General features: G+C 38.1%; 1 pseudogene; it reads left to right on the top strand.

The window, feature by feature from the left end:
* The first annotated feature begins 3,421 nt into the window (after nt 1–3,421).
* On the top strand, nt 3,422–4,115 carry LOC119509928 (annotated as a pseudogene).
* The last annotated feature ends 15,952 nt before the right edge of the window (nt 4,116–20,067 follow it).

The raw sequence follows: 20,067 nt of genomic DNA, 5'->3' as shown, positions 1-20,067 counted from the left end.
TATGGAGCAGCAGCCCTGGCTTCTAACCAGTAGATAACTGTAACAGCCCCCAGTTGTGACAACCAAATGTGCCCTGGGGGTAAAATCGTCCCTGGTTAGAAACCACTGGTTTAGTCTTTTGCCACATACTGTTTTTTTGGTTTTGGTTTTTTTTATTCTCATAACGGTGGTGAGAGGTAGCTAGAGTTGGAATTGAAACCAAAATTATCTGTTACCAGGTGCCATGTTCTTATCAAGATGAAATTAAGTAGAGGTGATTGTAAATTCCTGCACTGAGAGCCAAAACAAGCAAGCAAGCGAACAAATGAACCAAAACCAGCATAAGCCATGATGAGAAAATCTATACATGGAAGAAAACACATATAGATTTTAAGTGAATATAGACTAAATAATAGTAGCAAACATTTATTGAGGGCTTTTGCTTTTTCAGATTCTGCTGTGCTCTGTCCACTAGCTCATTTAATCCTCACAAGTAGTCCCAAGAGGTAGATGGTACTATTAGTCCTATTTTAGAGACAAGGAGTTTGAAGTTTAAAGAAGTAAAGTAACATAGCAGAGTAGCAGAGGTAAAGTGACAATGCCATGCTCTGAATTCAAGCAGTCTAACTCCGGAGTCAGTGCTTTTAACAATTACATAAAGCATCTCAAAAAAAAAAATGAAGAATCACTATAATGTGGCTGGGAGGGGTAGGTGGGAAAATTAGGCCATATTAATAGATGTCCAAAACAAGAGAGGTTATAGTCCTGTCCTGCTCTGATGGTTAAGCGGTTTACAATACACAGATGCCAGCTGGGATGAGATTGGTTTCAATCCACGACTCACACCCTTGAGGAGAGTTCTGTAGATTCCACTGCCTTCAGGCCCCTGTTTCTGCACAAGCTGCTTGTATCTTACACTGTATCAACCCAGACAAGGAACTGAATCCCTTTCTTTGGTTCACAAAACAAACACCACCACCCAAAGCTTTCCTGGATGAAGTAAATTTGATTGAAGCCTTTTTTAGCATAAACACAGCAGCAGATTCTAAAATCACATATTAAACATTTCTGTGCTGAGATCCCTTCTGGAAGGAAAACATCAGGACTTTCCCCTCTCTTTGTTCTCACCCTCTCCCTTCTTGAACTACAAATTATCCTTCCTCTAGTTTAGGTAACAATCAGCTCTTCTCAGGGCAAGGGTCTTGATTTTCAAATAGAAGGTTTTATTCTTTGTTACACTTGGAATTGTAACTATATTTTTTTCTCCAGTGGCTAGGCCAATTTCCCTCACCCCACCCCAGCACCAGGAACATTTTTGTTTGTAATGACTGGGGAGGGGTGGCGCTATTGGCATCTAGTGGGTGAAAGACCAAAGATGCTGCTAAACCCCCTACAATGCAGCCCTCACAACGAAGAATTGCCTGGTCCCAAATGTAGTTCCACAGTTGAGGAATTCTGGACTATTGAGGAACACAAGCTTCTTCAGAGGAAATTCGAAGATGATAATGAAATAACTTGAAATTGTACCAAATGAGAAATTGCTGAAGGAGCCATAAAGATTTAACATGGAGAAGGAGAAAACTTAGAGAGAATCGAAGGGCAGGCCAGATCATGGAGAGAGAGAGAGAGTAATAGTAACAGAGTGGCAAATTTCATCTGGCTATAAGGAAAGCTATCCTAACAGGCTGTCTGAAAATGAAATGGGCTTCCCTAATCTTTCCGTTGTGTGTGAAGAGACTGTGTGGCCCTTTGTCAGGGATGTTGTAGAGGAGAATCAAGTATTAAATTGAACCCTGTGAGATTTCCATTTTTGTTGGTCAAAACGGGTCATTTATCAGCAATTTCACATGATTCAACCTAATGTTACTTACAATCTCTTCACTCTTGGATTCAGCTGTGATCTCAATGGACACTCTCAATTCGAAACCAAGTGAGGATACAAGAGGATCACTTGAAAGTGGCACTTCAGAGTCTTAAGCCTATCTTTCCTTCCTGTTTATATTTATTTCTTAGATAATTTTAGCATCTTGGAGAATTATTTTCCTCCAGTGAATACCTGTCCTGAGATAACATGCAAGGAAATATTCAATTTTTTTATGGGCCAACCTCCTTGCTTGATCAAGAGACTAAACCTTCTACCTCTCTTCACTATTTCTTCTGACTGCTAAGTTCCTACATATTGCTACATCTCTTACATGATTTTATAAGTTGTAAGAAATTACACCCAGCAGACTGAAATAAAAATTGAAACTACTCCCACCTCATCCAAGTTTTTATTGTGAAAAATCTTAAATATGCAGGGAGGTTGAAAGAATTGTATAAAAACCATCCAGCTACCTACCATCTATATTCAGCTTTCTTTTTTCACTTGTTGCCATCACAAAATATGTTTTGTATGTATATTTGTATATATATTTGTCTTTTTTGTTTGTTAAACTATTTGAAAAGAAGTCACAAACAACAGTGATTTACCCCTAATTACTTCAGTAGGCATCTCCTAAAATTAAGGGAATTATCCTACATAACCACAATGCCATTATCCCATGTAAAAAAATGAACACCAATTCTCTAATATCATCTGATACCCAGTCAACATTCAAATTTCTCTAACAATCCCAAAAAGTCTTCTATGGCTGTTTTTTTTTTTTTTTTTCAAACTAGGATCCAATTAAGTCTCATCCATTGCATTTGGTTTTTATGTCTCTTAAATAACTTTTAAGCTAGAATTTTGCTCTCACTTTTTTTTTATGTCGTTGACTGTTTATGAGGCCAGGCAGTTGTGTTGTAGAATGCCCTACCTTCTGGATTTAATTTATTGTTTCTGTATGATGTTGTTTGACTTGATCCTGTATCACTTCTATTTCCTATAAACTGGAAGTTAGGTCTAAAGACCTAGTTCAATTTCTGCTAAACTTTTTTGGCATATGTATTTCAGAGTTGTTGCTGTGTACTTCATATTGCATCCCTTTAGTAAGACACACAATGCTGCCTGTCCCATTATTAGTATTTCTAAATTTGATGACTTGGCTAAGGTGGTGACTGTCAGATTGCTTCATGGTAAAGGTACTTTTCCCCCTTTATCTGAGGAAAATGCTTTGGCATCAAAGGAGTATTCTGTTTTCCAACAACCTTCCACCCAATTATTTAACAAACATTGATAACCTTTGCCTGAATCAATTATATCATTGGAGGATGCAGAATATTGACTTTCTAATGATATCATCTCTTCTACATTTATCAGCTGGAATTCTTTTGTAAAGGAGCATTTGTTTTCATCAACTGGGGCCGAACTACATTTCCTTCTAAAAAGGCAAGATAAATGTTTAATCTTTCCTTTTAATTAAAAAAAAAAAATGTGGCATTTCAGTCCCCTTGCCAGGTATCCTTATGAGAGTGGTGTCGCCTTTAAACCCAGAGTGGCAATCCCTGAGGCTCCACCATGATGCCCAGGGAAGACAAGGTGATATGGAAGTTCAACTACTTCCTTAAGATCATCCAACTTTTGGATGATCATCCAAAATGCTTCAGACAGTGTGGGCTCTGAGAGATGCAGTGGGTCTGCATGTCCCTCTGCTGGAAGATGCCGTGCTGATGGACAAGAGCGCCAGGAGGTACAAGGCTTTCTAATCTGGAAGACAACCCAGCCCTGGAGAAACTGTTGCCTCGGACCTGGGGGAGAAACTGGGCTTTGTGTTCACCAAGGAGGACCACACTAAGATTAGGAACATGCTGCTGGCCAACAAGCTGCCAATTCTCCCCATGCAAACTCACTGTGCCCACCCAGAACACTGGTCTAGGGCCCTGGAAGACCTGCTTCTTCCAGGCTTTAAGCATCACCACTAAGATCTCCAGGGGCACCATCAAAATCCTGAGGGATGTGCAGCTGATTAAAACTGGAGACAAAGTGGGAGCCAGCGATGTCACACTCCTGATCTTGCTGAACATGCCCCCCTTCTCCTTCCTGCTGATCATCCAGGAGGTGTTTGACAACAGCAGCCTCAACCAACCCAAAGTACTTGACTTCACAGAGGACACTGCGCTCTTGCTTCTTGGATGGTGTCCACAGTGTTGCTGGCCTGTCTGGAGAATTTGGGGGTGGGGGGCCTTTCTCCCGAATCCTGGGAGGTAGCCTCTAAAAACAGAAGCGAAGCCAACTCAGCCAGCTATATTTGTGAAACAAGGGAATAAAGAGTACTTTTCTTTATCAAAGTCAAGTTAATGTTTCTAATCTTCCCAATAAAAAAGGAAAAAGAATTTTAATCACAATCCACAAAATGAAATTCATTTATGTAATTATTATGTCATTACATAAGAATAAACTGAAAGCTCACCATCCTAAAGTACAAAAAGGGTTTCAAAAAGTAGCAATTAAGTGGCTAATAACTCATTGCCATAAATTGCTGCTGTAAACATTATTTAAGAATCAGATTAGAGCACAATTCATTAAAGGAATAATTAAGCAATTTAAATGAGTAGCATTTATCTGCAAAAAAATGTAAAATTATTACACATTTATATTACACATTTATATATACACAAGTTATATTATATTTGGTCCTTTATCATCCAATAAAACCATACTATTTAAAAAACCAAATCACAAAGAGTTGAGGGAGGAAACAATATAAATATATGGAGGTTTAAAAAAAAGTGATACTAATATTTCTTTCATAACTAACTGAACTCACTTCACATAGAAAAAAAATTCCAGTAGAGAGGAATATACAGACTCTAAATTTTATTTTGGAGTAGACCTCAACAAAAAATAATTCTAGAGAATGTTATGGAAGTTATGGTGCCTGAATTATAAATAAAACACAACAAACAAAAATATCTACATAACTCAGCTCCCTATGCCCGTTTGGTACCATTTCCTATACAGCCCCCATCCCTTCCCACATAACAGAAATGTTAAGAAACTTTCTTCATAAATTTTCTACTCTAAGGAAATATTGTCCTGATATTGCCAACATTAGGTATGCTTTAATATTTTCCCTGTGAAGAACAGAGAACTCAAGTCTTTTAAAAATTGTGACTAGTAGTTTTCTGGTCAAAAGAAATGTGATCCTACATGGATAGTCATTCCTGAGAAACTTAATCAAATTTCTTTTAAATAGATGACCTTGGTGGGGGGGGGGGAGAGAAACAAAAAAGTAAAGTGCAAAGTGCTCACTACAAATGACCTGAAAAACCGAATGAACCAAAAAATAAAGGCAATTCACCAGATGATACAAACTTTTCTAGAGTGTTCTCTTTCATTTTCAGCTAGATAAGCTTAATCTTAAAGGTATGTTTGCTTTTACCTCATCCTTTCTGATAAACTTGTAGAAATGATCAATGCCTGAGCATCAAGGAAATGTAGTCAAACACCAGCCCTGGAGCATCCATGACACATAACCTTTCCTGGGATGAGTGTGAATCAAATGACCCACAAGACTCCCACAGTTCTCCAGTGCTTTTTCTCAGTGCTATTTGAAGGGGATGAGCAGGACATCCTTTGCTATTCCGTTCTGCTATAACACTTGTTTTGAAAATGCAAATTTATTCTAACCTGACTCATGTATTAGGGAACAATTTTAATATGAAACAAATTTTGGTTTTGCTTATGGGTGATTTTTTTTTCTGCAAGAATCACTAAGTAAATGCAGAAAATTGCACCCAGCTCAAGTGAGTCAAATAGGAATACACACACACACACACACACACACACACACACACATCCTTCAAATATCTACCTCAGATCACCATGTGTGTTATGAGAGTACCCATCCACATTAAGTGTTACAACTTTCCATCTCATTTCAGATAACTCTCCTTTCACTGCTACACAATAATTTGCAACTCTAAAGCCCACTTCCACAAGCAACTTTAGCTGCTTTTCAAGGTAAAGAATCATACTTATTGTAGTAGTCATGCATTTATCATTTAACATATCATTAAGGATCTTATAGGTGTTTTATGTGTCACTCATGAAGTTTTTGAGTGTTGTGCCCATAGCCCCACTTTTCCCATAAGCTCTGGGGATTTTAGCACATGATTTTGCAATGCATTGCATTATAGCAGAACTGATTGTATTTTAAAAAAATGGCTAAGAACTGTCTTCCTGTGTGTTCCCTGTAAAAGTGCCCAAGGAAAAGCAAACACAGCCAACAATAAGAGGAAATGCCTCCATTTCATTCAGCATCATTAAAAAGGTAGGATGGCAAAGGTCCTGAATGTTGAGGTATTGAGAGGGCTCCTCCTTTCATAAAAATTAAGTTGGGCACAATACAGGCATACCTTGGAGATATTGCAGGTTCAGTTCCAGACCACAGCAATGTAAAGCTAATATCACAGTAAAGCAAGTCACACAAATATCTTGGTTTCCCAGTACATGTAAAAGTTACATTTACACTATACTGTAGTCTGTTAAGTATGCAATAACGTTATGTATAAAAGCACAATGTACATACCTTAATTACAAAATACTTCTTGCCAAAAAATACTAACCATCATCTGAGCCCTCAGCAAGTTGTAATCTTTTTACTGGTGGAGGGTCTTGCCTCAATGTTGATGGCTGCCAACTGATCAGGGAGGTAGATTGGGATGGCTGTGATAAATAAGACAACAAGGAAGTTTGCCACATTTCACAAAAGATTTCTCTGTAGCATGTGATGTTGTTTGATAGCATTTTACACACAGTAGAACTTCTTTTCAAAATTGGAATCAATTCTTCAAACTCTGCCACTGCTTTACCAACTAAGTTTATGTAATATTCTAAATTCTCTGTTCTCATTGCAACAATCTTCACAGCCTATTAACCAGGAGTAGATTCCATCTCAAGAAACCATTTTCTTTGCTCAATCATAAAAAGCTACATCTCATCCATTCAAGTTTAATCATGAGATGGCAGCAATTTAGTCAGATCTTCAGGCTCCACTTTTAATTCTAATTCTCTTGCTGTTTGTACCACATCTGCAGTTACTTCCTCCACTGAAGTCTTGAACCCCTTAAAGTCATCCATGAGGTTTGGAATCAACTTCTTCGAAACTCCTGTGAATGTTGATATTTTGACCTCCTCCAGTGGATCATGGATGTTCTTACTGGCATTTGGCATGGCGAATCCTTTCCAGAAGCTTTTCAACATACTTTGCCATCAGAGGAGTCTCTGTTTATGGCAGTTATAGACTTATGAAATATATTTCTTAAATAATAAGACTTGAAAGTTGAAATGACTCATTGATCCATGGGCTGCAGAATGGATGCTGTGTTAGCAAATGTGAAAACAACATTCATCTCATTGTACATCTCTATCAGAGCTCTTCGGTGACTAGGTGCATTGTCACTGAGCAGTGATATTTTGAAAGAAATCTTTTTTTTCTGAGCTAGGAGCTTAAAATATTCAGTAAACCATGTTATAAACAGATGTGCTGTCATCCAGGCTTTTTTGTTCCATTTAGAGAGAATAGACAGAGTGGATTTAGCATAATTCTTAAGGGCCCAGGATATTTGGAATAGTAAATGAGCATTGGCTTCAACTCACAGTCACCAGCTGCATTAGCCCCTGAAAAGAGAGCCAGCCTGTGCTTTGAACCTTTGAAGCCAGGCATTGACTTCCACTCTCTAGCTATGAAAGTCCTAGATGGCATCATCTTCAAATTAGTGTAGCCACCTTCATCAATTATCTTAGCTAGATCTTCTGGAAAACTTGCTGCATCTTCTACATCAGTACTGGCTGCTTCATCTTGTACTTTTATGTCCTACAGAGGGCTTCTTTCCTCAACCAATGTTAGCTTCAAACTTTTCTCTTACAGCTTCCTCACCTCTCTCAGCCTTCATAGAATTGAAGAGAGTTAGGGCCTTTCTTTGGATTAGGCTTTGGCTTAAGGGAATGTTGTGGCTAGTTTGATCTTCTATCCAGACCTCTAAACTTTCTCCATATCAGCAATAAGTCTGTTTAACTTTTGTGTTCAGTGGAGTAGCATTTTTAAGGTCCTTCAAGAACTTTTCCTTTGCATTCACAACTTGGCTACCTGTTTGGCCCAAGAGGCCTGGCTTTCAGCCTATCTCAGCTTTTGACAGGCCGTCCTCACTAGGCCCAATCATTTCTAGCTTTTGATTTAAAGTGAGAGATGTGCTACTTTTCCTTTCATTTGAACACTGAGAGACCACTGTAGGGTTATTAACTGAAGTAATTTCAATATAGTTTTGTCTCAGGGAGTGGGGTGGTCCAAGGAGAGGGGGAGAGACAGGGAACAGCCCATTGGTGGAGCAGTCAGAGCACACACATCATTTTTCAATTAAGTTTGCCATCGTATATGGGCATGGTTTGTGGCACCCCAAAGCAATTACAGTAGTAACATCAAAGATCACTGATCACCATAACGGATATAATAATAATGAAAACATTTGAAATATTGTGAGAATTATCAACATATGATACAGACACACGAAGTGAGCACATGCTGTTGGAAAAATGTGGGGTTGCTACAAACTTTCAATTTGTATAACATGCAGTATCTACAAGTGCAATAAAGTGAACCACAATAAAAGAAGTTATGCCTGTGGTGAGGAAAATGGCAAACTTCTCTTCAAGTAGCAAAATTAAACTGTTCACCGAAAACATGCTGCTGGTAGGAAGACAGGACAGATACGTATACCAGCCAGAAATGCTTTCTCCCTTCCTTCAATATAAATTACCATCTTCCTATAGATAAAGGATTATGGAACACACCCCTTCCTACTCATCTACTCTGAGGCAAGAGAGTTTCAGTGATTATTTTATTAAATTCTTTTACATGAGAACAATAAATAAAGTTCAAATTCTATAGAAATAGAAAAATGCTCATATGTTTGCAAGCCAATTTCAGGAATCCAGTTCCTGCGGGGAAATATAAATTGTCTGGCAATAGAAACTTTGACTCAGCAGCTCATATTATTTAGGAAAAATAGAGACGCTTTAAAGAAAAGAGTTATATATATCACTGACTTTACGATGCTATTGATTTTAAGATACGCTATTATTTCATGTGCCATTAAGAACAAAAACTGCTACTAATTATAACTTAACACAATGGATTATAAGATGCAATCTAATATCAGAAATGTTAAAAAGTAACTTTTAAAAAGCATATGTGAGAATCAATGAATTGCAGTATCTGACAATTACCATTTTCAGTCTTTTGCCTATTTTTTTCCACCGGAAAAATAGGTCTCTGGGAGAGAGGTTTCCACCTTCTCCATTATTTTCCTGTCTAAAACTCTTGGGAGACAAGAATTTATTCTAATTTTGTTCTATTTCTTTTTAGCCATATGCATTCATGTAAGGTGGCTGTTTTCACTGCTGAAGTAGAAAGGATTCGACTGATCTTATCCCCTAGTGAAAAAAGCTGATTCACACTCACAGAGCAGGTAAGTTGGGCCATTAAGGTATACGATTTTAGATCCACCCAGAACATATATGATAGGAATAGGGAAAATCACATGCTCTTTGTTCTTGGCTAAGAGTTTACCTTAAAAAATCTTCCAGGAACAGACCTTCATAATTTTCACAGCTTTTTCCATTCCCTTGGTATTATCAACACCTTGATGGTTTGGGGATTAAATATGATAATTTAATTTTTTTCCCTCATTTTAACTTTATAGTTCTTTATTACTAGTGCTGTTGGAGATATGTTTTTATGCTTACCCTGCTCTTGTAACTCTTTGAAATAACTATTTATGTCCTTTACCTATTTTCCTATTGGAGTGTTCTAATTTGTGAAGTGCACTTTGTTTAGTGGGGGTATTAATTCTTTGTCACATATTTTACTCTTTTCCTCCTTGGTTTTGTTTATTTTTTATGGAGTTTTTGATAATTATGTGTTCAAAGTATTTATTCCCACCAAGCCCTCTGAGTTCCATGCTATGCTTAGAATGATCTTCTTCCACCCCTCAAATATAAATGCTTATTTTATTTTAGTAATTTTATTCTTTCTTTTTTATTGTTAAATTCTTAATCCACCTGGAATTTATTTTGGTATAAGGAGTAAAGTTTAATCCTTTGTATAGGATTAAAAAGATATTTGTTCTTTTAAATTCCAAATGGCTAGCAAATTGTTCCAACCTAATTTCTGAAATAATGCACCCATTCCTAACTGCTTTAAAACCCATTTTCAACATACACAGGTATGATCATAACTTGGGTTTATTTATGTACTTTCTGTTTCCAGCAATCTGTCTTAGTATTGCAGCAGTACAACATTACCTCAATTACTGTAGGTATATTTGTTTATTGTCTGTCTCATTGCAGTGCAGAGAAAATTATTTTACAAGTTAATTTACAAGTAAATTCTGTATCTGCCAAGATATAGATTTTTACTTTGAACTTCCAATGTGGTGAATTCTATTAATGGATGTTCTTGTATTACTGAAATGAATCCTATCTATCTGTCTATGTATGTATGTATGTATGTATGTAACTGTCTGTCTGTCTATCTATCTATCTATTTATCTATCTATCTATCTATCTATCTATCATCTACCTACACACTCACATACACATTTCTGGATTCTATTTGATGATATTTTGGTTGAGGTTTTTGCATCAGTAAAATTAATCTTTTCACTTGTTTTTATTCTCCATCTTCCATTCCTGAGTTACCTTTGATGAATTTCGATATAGGTGTTATGCTGATTTAATTAAAAAGAATTGTGAAGATGAAATGTTATAATGCCAAGGATTTGCCTCAAAATTATCTGAGTGAAGGGGGTTTATGATGACCATGACAACATGCCTCTCAGATCTCTATCTGCAAGAAACATAACTGACCAGCCCCAGCTGCTATGCTCTGAAATTCATCACATTCAGCCAACAACTGGATGCAGTAGAAATCTAAGGCAGGTCCATTCCTAGGTGACGGGGGACTCTTCTACCATGTGAGTGTGGGTGAATATTCCCCACTGCCTTTGCTGAAACTTTCTTAAAACTGCACTGCAGTCTAAGACTACCCACCTTTCCTTCCTTCCTTCCCTACTTCCTTCCTCCACAGGGGCAAGATCTGCATGGTGGCCTGACAGGTCCCCTAGCCTCTTCTGGTTCTCTTCCCCTTTTCCCTCATAGGGGTTTTCCCTAATAAATCTCTTATCCATCTTTTCCTGCCTTCGTGTTTGCTTCTCAGAGTAGTCAGTCTAACCCAGGGATCAATGGGGATGTAGATAAAACAGAATTGGCCACATACTGATGACAATTGTTGAAGGTGTCTAATGGGTGTCTGGCCATCTACTTTCTTCTGAAATAAACAGGGAGTCCATTGTATTCTCTATTTTAGAACATGGTTAAAATTTTCCATACAGAACAGTTCAAAATCAAAGGAAAGAAGAAAGGAACGGAGGGAGAGAGGGAAAGAAGAAGGGAGGGAAGGGGGGAGGGAAGGGTGGTGACAAACCTAGATTAAATGGTAAACAAGGCTCAAAAGATCCTGCTTTGTGATCAGACTCATCGTAAGAGAACATGGATTTAAAAAACAAACTGTGAAGGCTTCCTTTTTTGTGTGGGACCTTGAACAATTTCAGTACCAAGATAATTACCTGTTTTTTGGTATTTTTTAAAAGTAAAATATAGTTGCTTGTTTTAAAAGGTAACTCTTTGACATATTTCTCAATATCTTCCATGGTGTTAATATATGTCTTCCACCTCTTCTTGAATCAATTTAGAGAAATTAAATTTTCCTAGAAAATCATCTATTTCAGATTCGTTACTATAGGATTTCTGATCTGTTTATATACTTCCTTTAATTAGTTCTGAATCTGTGGCTATATTCCCTTTTCATTACCAATTTTGTGTAGGTAAATATTGTCCCTAGTTTACAGTAATGGAGCCAATTCATGCATTATCAATTTCATTTGCAATTTCAAAGAACAACTCTTGGATTTATTCATCAATTACAATATTTTATGCTATATGATTCTGTTTCTTTAGGATTTAAGAATATTTATTAATGTTCTTAATTTCTAACATTTTCTAAATCCTAAACCAAATGTTTAATTCACTGCTTTTTAAAAAATATTTTCTAATTTAATAATGAATTATTTAAGACTATAAATGTTCCTTTGAGTATAGCTCTGGTCCTGTGCCATGATTTTATGAATTGATATTTATAGTAGTATTTTCCAGAATTCTTCATTTGAGGTGTTGACCTTGTACCCCACACTCTCTTTCCTTCATTTTTTGAAGGATGATTGCTGGGGAAAAAATCCTTGGTTGATGGTGTTTTTCTTTTAGCATTTAATATATCATATCATCACACTGCCTTCTTGCCTCCATGATTTCTGATGAGAAATCAACTGTCAATCTTATTGAGGATCTCTTCAATGTAACGAGTCAACTTTTCTCTGGCTGCTTTCAAGTTTCTTTCTGACTTTGGCTTTTGACAGCTTGAGTATGATACGTCTAGCTGTGGATCTCTTTGAGTTTATCTTACTTGGAGATAACTGAACTTCTTGAATTTACAGATTAATATTTTTCATCAAATTTGGAAAGTTGCTGGCCATTATTCCTTCAAATGTTCTTTCTGCCCCTTTCTCTCTTCTCTTTTTCTGAGATTCCCATTGTGTATGTGTTGGTTTGCTTGATGGTTTTTCAAAAGTCTCTGAGGCTGTGTTCATTTTTTTCATGCTTTTTTCTTTCTGTTCCTCAGACTAAATAATCTCAATTGACTTCTCTTCAAATTAGCTTCATTCTTTCAGATTGCTGTTTAGCCCCTCTACTGAATTTTTCATTTTGGTTACTATACTTTTCAATTCTATAATTTCTATTTGATTCTTTTTTTTTTATAATTCCTATATCTTTGTTTATATTCTCTATTTGGTGAGACATTATTTTCACACTCTCCTTTAATTCTCTGGACATAGTTTCCTTCAGTTCTTTGAACATATTTAAAGTAGATGATTTAAATCCTTTGCCTGAAAAGTCCAGCACCTCAGCTTCCTTGGGGGCAGTTGCTATTGACTGCATCCCCCCGTCCCCATCATTTAGACGCCATTCTTTACTGTTTCTTTGCAATTCTCATAATTTTGTTGAAAAGTAGACATTATATACAATATAATATGGCAGTTCTGAAAATCTTATTTTTTCCCTCCCAAGAGTATGTAAATGTTGCTGTTATAGTTGCTGCTGCTGCTTGTTTAATGACTTCCATGGACTAATTCTATAAAGTCTGTATTCTTTTGTGTTGTGGCCACTGATGATTCAGCTCAGTCAGTGTCTTAGTTTCCCAACTGCTAAAACAAATACCATACAATGGGTTGGCTTAAACAATGGGAACATATTGGCTCATGCTTTTGAGGCTAGGAGAAGTCCCAAATTGAGTCATCAGCCAGGTGATGCTTTTTTCCCAGAAGACTGTGGTGTTCTGGTGCTGGCTGCTGGTGATCCTTGGTCCTTGGCTTTTCTGTCACATGGCAATGCACATGGTGGCATCTTCTCCTTTCTCTTCTAAGTTCCATTGCTTCCTTCTTCTTTTCCTCCCTGGTGGCTTTCTGCCTGTGGCCCTCTGTATAAGGCCTCTAGTGACAGGATTAAGACTGAACCTGATTCAGTTTGGCAACATCTTTGCTAAAGTAACATCTTCAAGAGATCCTATTTATAATGGGCCCATACTCACAAGAATGCAGGCCAAGAACAAGCTCATATCCAAACTGGGGTACACAACTGAATCCATAACAACACTACAAGCTACCAGAAACTTGGTGGCTAACACAACAGAAATTTATTCCCTTCCAGTTTTGGAGCTCAGGAGTCCAAAATCAGTACCAATCATCCAAATTCAAGGTGTCAGCGGGTCAAATACTGACAATTATCCAGGAATGAAGCTTTTGAGGAACTCCAAACCATTTTGTCTCCTCCAGTGTCTGCTAGGTTGCTGGTCTTCACAGTTATTCTAGTTGCAAGGGTTTTGGTTTTTATGACTTCCACAGAGCTGGGGAGAGGAGACTGGGAATTGTGCAAGTTTAAATACCATAAAGCTCACCATTCTTATCAAGAGCCAGTTGTTTTTCTTGAATAAATGAACCTCAGAATCTTTGAAAGTCTTTTATTTTCAGAGTTCTGAAAAAGTTTATTTTGAAAATGTTTGACATTGTTCTGATTGCTTTTTGGAGAAGTGGATTTTTGGAAGTCCCTGCTCTGTCATTTCACAAGTGTTTCTCTCTCCATTGGTTTTTAATCTGTCTTTTTGAATTCTATACTTGTGCTGGTGATGTACTACTGCAAAAATGCTGCATAACAAGTCACCTGAAATCATATGGTTTACAATGACATTTCTTTTTCTTTTTTATGAGTATATGGATTGACTGGCAAGGCTCTGTTTCAGCCTTTTTTTTTTTTTTTTTTCTTTCTTTTTTTTACTGTGTTTATCTGGTCTTAGCTGGTTCACCTGGGCTTGGCTATCTCCCAAGTCTGGATCCAGGCTCCAGAAGCAAACTGAATTTAGGTGGTGTTCCAGTTTGCTAATGCTGCCATTTTGCAAAACATCAGAAATGGCTTGGCTTTTATAAAGGTTGGTTACAAAGTTACAGTCTGAAGGTCATGAAAATGTCCAAATGAAGGCATCAACACAGGTATACCTTCACCGAAGGAAGGCCAATGGCATCTGGAAAACCTCTGTTAGCTGAGAAGGCATGTGGCTGGCATCTGCTGATCCCAGGTTGTGTTCCAGCTCCACCCTCAGCTTCTGTGCATTCTTCAAAGTGTCTCTCTTGGCTGCAGCATCTCCTTCTGCCTGTGAACACTTTTATAGGACTCCAGTGATTCAATGAAGATCCACCATGGAAATTATCCAATCAGAAGTCTCACCCACACTTGATTGAGTCACATTTCCATGAGACACTCAATCAAAGGATTCCAACCTAATCACCACTAATGCATCTGCCCCCACAAGATTGCATCAAAAAACATGCTGTTTTGGGGACATAATACATCCAAACTGGCACACAGTTTTAAGGCCATAAAGCATCCAAGGTAAGGCAGCAACAATAGGGTACCTTCACTGGAGAAAGGCGATTGGCATCCAGAAAACCTCTGTTAGTTGGGAAGGCACATGGCTGGTGTCTGTTTGCTCCCAGATTGTGTTTCAAAATGGTGCTCTCCAAAATGTCAGTGTCAGCTTTCAATGGCCATCTTCAAACTGTGTCTCTAAGCTGCAGCAGCAACATCCTTCTGTCTGACTTCTTATAGGGCTCCAGTGATTTAATTTAAGACCCACTCTGAATGGGCAGGTCTGTATCTCCATGGAAATAATCCAATCAAGCATTTCACTCAGTTGATTGAGTCACGTCTCCATGGAAACACTCAATCAAAGGATTCCAATGTAATCAACACTAATACATCTGTCCCCACAAGATTGCGTCAAAGAACATGGTGTTTTGGGGGACATAATAATCCAAATCAGCACATTCCACCTCCTGGACCCCAAAATGAATGATCTTTCCATATACAAAATACATTCATCTCATCACAATACACAAAAACTTAAATCATTTAAGTAACAATAGGTAAGTACAAGATCCCATCAAAATCAGTCACATGTGCGGTCTTGTCCTAAAGCAAAATTCCCTTCTGGCTGTGCACCAATGAAACTTAGAACAAGTTATTTGCTTCCAATATACAAAGGAGGGACAGTCATAAGATAAACATTCCTGTTGCCATAGGGAGAAACTGAAAGGAAAATAGGGTTCAAGGAACCAAAACAATTCCTAAAACCTGCAGGGCAAATTCAGTAGATTTCAAAGTCTGAGTCATTTATAGAATGATGTTTTATCCTTGGGGATAGAGAGAGTGGCAGTCCCACACTTTCCAAGGGCTTACATGGCAGCCCTTTTCTCTTCAAATGCTGGGGTGAGTGCTCCTACATATTCACACACTGGGGAGACCACCATTTTCTTGGCCCCACCCTCCTCAAACATGAGCGCACCACCTGGACTCTGCCTCTCCAGGGCAAAGGCTCTCCCCTCTCTGAACAGTGGGTTGGTGGTCAGGCTCTCTCCAATCCCTGGGGAATGTGCTCCACCCTCTCTGAGGCCTGGTGTAGCAGCACTCTTCCTGAGCATCAAGGCAGAAGGCCTGCCCTTTGCCTCTGGGTCAAACTCATCCTTTCCACTTGCGTGGGCTGTTCTGCTCTCCCTGCCCAAGACCTTTTGACTCCAGACCTCAACCTCCATGGTGCTGTGTTTGAAGAAATATTTCCTTCAATTTGTCCGTTTTCCATCTCCTCCAGTCCAGATAGAACTGTGGGCTTGGCATGCAGTTACAGGGGTCAAAACCACAAGACAATAGGACTTTCCACAAATCCTTTCCAGATAACTCCATCTCCAATCCTGGCTTATACTGAAATGGCAGTTGGGTTACATGTTTAGTTAAATCCTCACATGGGCTGTAGCCTCTGGGGTCTCACTTTTTGGAATCCCGGAATTTTCCAAACTATCAGTTTCTGGTTTCTTTGTACCCACGAGTTCATTTCTCAGCTTATCTCTGTCCTGTCACATTTTACTATAAGCTGCAAGGAGAAGCCAGGCTATGTCCTCCACATGTCATTTGGAGCTCTCCTCAGCTAAGTATCCCAGCTCATTGCTTTCAAATTATACCTTCCATCTGACACCAGGACACAATTTTGTCAAATTTTCTGCCACTTTAAAACAAGGATCGCCTTCCTTCCAGTTTGCAAGGACACATTCAACATTTCTGTTCAAGGCCTCAACAGAAGTATCCTTAGAGCCCTTATTTCTACCAACAGTCTCTTCAAAGCAATTTAGGCCTTTTCTATCAAGCTCCTCACAATTCTTCCAGAATCTTCCCCTTATCCATTTAAAAAACCATTCCAATATGTTTGGTATTTGCAAACTCAGCAGCACCCTACTTCTCTTGTACCAAAATCTATTCCAGTGTGCTAATGCTGCCATTTTGCAAAACACCAGAAATGGATTGGCTTTTATATAAGTGTTTATTTGGTTACAAAGTTACAGTCTTAAGGCCATAAAGCATCCAAGGTAAAGCATCTCCTCCTCCCTCTAACCTCCTGTTGATACATTCCTCTGCTAGTTATTCTTTAGAAGTTTGTTTTAGTTTTTTGGGCTGCTTAAAGCAATATCATGAAATGATTTGGCTTAACAATGGGAATTTATTCTCTTACAGGTAGAGTCTGAGAAAATGTCCAAATCAAGGTATCATCATGGTGATGCTTTCTTCCTGAAGACCTGCTGCTGGCAACCCTTGGCTCCTCTGCCACATGGCAAGGCCCACAGCATTGTCTGCCGGACTCTCCCTTCTTTTTCTGGTTCATTGATTGTGGCTTCTTGCTTCCGTGGCTTTCTCTTTCTCTCTCTGTATTTATTCTGTTTGTAAAGGACTCCAGTAATAGGATTAAGTCCCATCCTGTGTGAGGTAGAACACACATTAACTGAAGTAGCCTCATCAAAAGATCCTACTTACATTGGGTTTATACCCACAGGGATGGATTAAATTTAAGAACATGTTTTTCTGTGGAACATACAGCTTCAAACCACCACAAGGCTGTTTAGGAGAGAAATACTATGGTGAAGCTTAATGACATCTACTTCCAAGTAGGGCAGATGCTGGCATGGGCTATAGGTGGAATATTTAGGGTGTTTCCCTAATTACTGACCACACTCTCAGATATCCTTGGAATCATTGAATCCCAACAAAGCTTATCAAATTACTTAAGTTATTCAGAGTTCCTGTACTCTAAAACACCATCAAGACTATGATCTACCATCAATTTAATAACTTTTTGAGGGAAATAAAAATAACAATTCCATATAAAATGTACACATAAATTGTAGGATGCATCCCAATGTGCTAAGTGTAAAAATTGCAAAGTAAAATATATCTTAGAACAAGGAAATATGGACCAAAACTTTCTGTTGTTAAATTATAGTCAACATGAACACTGCATTCTTTCTTATATTTCTGTTCTTTTCATTTTTGTCAAATTTGTCAGGGAGATATTACAACCTGCACATTTCTTGGAAGTCTGTGTTATAGTATTTTTTTTTTCCTACAGTTTCCTCCTTACTTTAGTTTGCATTTATTTTTTTATATATATATTCATTTTATTGAGATATATTCACATACCACGCAATCATACAAAACAAATCATACATTCGATTGTTCACAGTACCATTACATAGTTGTACATTCATCACCAAAATCAATCCCTGACACCTTCATTACCACACGCACAAAAATAACAAGAATAATAATTAAAATGAAAAAGAGCAATTAAAGTAAAAAAGAACACTGGGTGCCTTTGACTCTTTGTTTGTTTCCTTCCCCCATTTTTCTACTCATCCATCCATAAACTAGACAAAGGGGAGTGTGGTCCTTATGGTTTTCCCAATCCCACTATCCCCCCACATAACCTACCTTTTTATACAATCGTCTTCAAGATTCATGGGTTCTGGGATGTAGTTTGATAGTTTCAGGTATCTACTGCCGGCTACCCCAATTCATTAGAACCTGAAAAGGGTTGTCTATATTGTGCGTAAGAGTTCCCACCAGAGTGACCTCTCAGCTCATTTTGGAATCTCTCTGCCACTGAAGCTTATTTCATTTCCTTTCATTTCCCCCTTTTGGTCAAGAAGATGTTCTCCATCCAATGATGCCGGGTCTACATTTCTCCCCAGGAGTCATATTCCACGTTGCCGGGGAGATTCACTCCCCTGGGTGTCTGATCCCATGTAGCAGGGAGGGCAATGATTTCACCTGCCAAGTTGGCTTAGCTAGAGAGAGAGGGCCACATCTGAGCAACAAAGAGGCATTCGGGAGGAGGCTCTTAGGCACAATTATAGGGAGGCCTAGCCTCTCCTTTGCAGCAACAGTCTTCCCAAGGGCAAGTCCTGTGGTAGAGGGCTCAACCCATCAATGTGTTATAGTATTTTTAACTAAATATTTCAAATACACAGAAAAGTATTGAAACTGTGGCAGTTATGATCCCACTTTATCAAATCTTATCATTTTGTTACATTTACATCTGATCTTTTGTATGCTTATTTTTTAAAGAAATAAAACATTTACAAATATAGGTGAAGCCCCCTGTTATCTTTTCTTCCTTCCTAAAGGCAACCACTATCTGAATTTGGTGTTTCTCATTATACATACCGTTATATATTTACTACATACGTAAGTATCTTAGTTTCCCAGGACTGCTATCACCAACTATACAATGTGTTGGCTTGAACAATGGGAGTTTATTGGCTCATGGTTTTGAGGCTAGAAGAAGTCCAAAATCAAAGATATTGGCAAAGTTTGCTTTCTTCCAGAAGACTGTAGTGCTCTGGTGCTGGCTGCCAGCTGTCCGTGGGGTTCCTTGGTTTGTATTTCTGCCTCCTATCACATGGTAATGTCCTCTCCTTTCTGGTTCTATGATTTCTGAGTTTTCTTTATAAGGCCTCCAGTAATCTGTTTGGTTCCCTACACCTTAACTAAAAATATCATCTTCAAAAGGTCCTATTACCTCACCCCCTACACAAAAATTAACTCAAAATGGACCAAAGATCTCAATATAAAAGAAAGTACCATAAAACTCCTAGAAGATAATGTAGGAAAACATCTTCAAGACCTTGTATTAGGAGGCCACTTCCTAGACTTTACACCCAAAGCACAAGCAACAAAAGAGAAAATAGATAAATGGGAACTCCTCAAGCTTAGAAGTTTCTGCACCTCAAAGGAATTTCTCAAAAAGGTAAAGAGGCAGCCAACTCAATGGGAAAAAATTTTTGGAAACCATGTATCTGACAAAAGACTGATATCTTGCATATACAAAGAAATCCTACAACTCAATGACAATAGTACAGACAGCCCAATTATAAAATGGGCAAAAGATATGAAAAGACAGTTCTCTGAAGAGGAAATACAAATGGCCAAGAAACACATGAAAAAATGTTCAGCTTCACTAGCTATTAGAGAGATGCAAATTAAAACCACAATGAGATACCATCTAACACCGGTTAGAATGGCTGCCATTAAACAAACAGGAAACTACAAATGCTGGAGGGGATGTGGAGAAATTGGAACTCTTATTCATTGTTGGTGGGACTGTATAATGGTTCAGCCAC

Source organism: Choloepus didactylus, chromosome 15 (assembly GCF_015220235.1).
Source record: "Choloepus didactylus isolate mChoDid1 chromosome 15, mChoDid1.pri, whole genome shotgun sequence".
In the NCBI taxonomy this organism is placed as follows: domain Eukaryota; kingdom Metazoa; phylum Chordata; class Mammalia; order Pilosa; family Megalonychidae; genus Choloepus; species Choloepus didactylus.
This window is presented reverse-complemented; position numbering and strand designations above follow the sequence as displayed.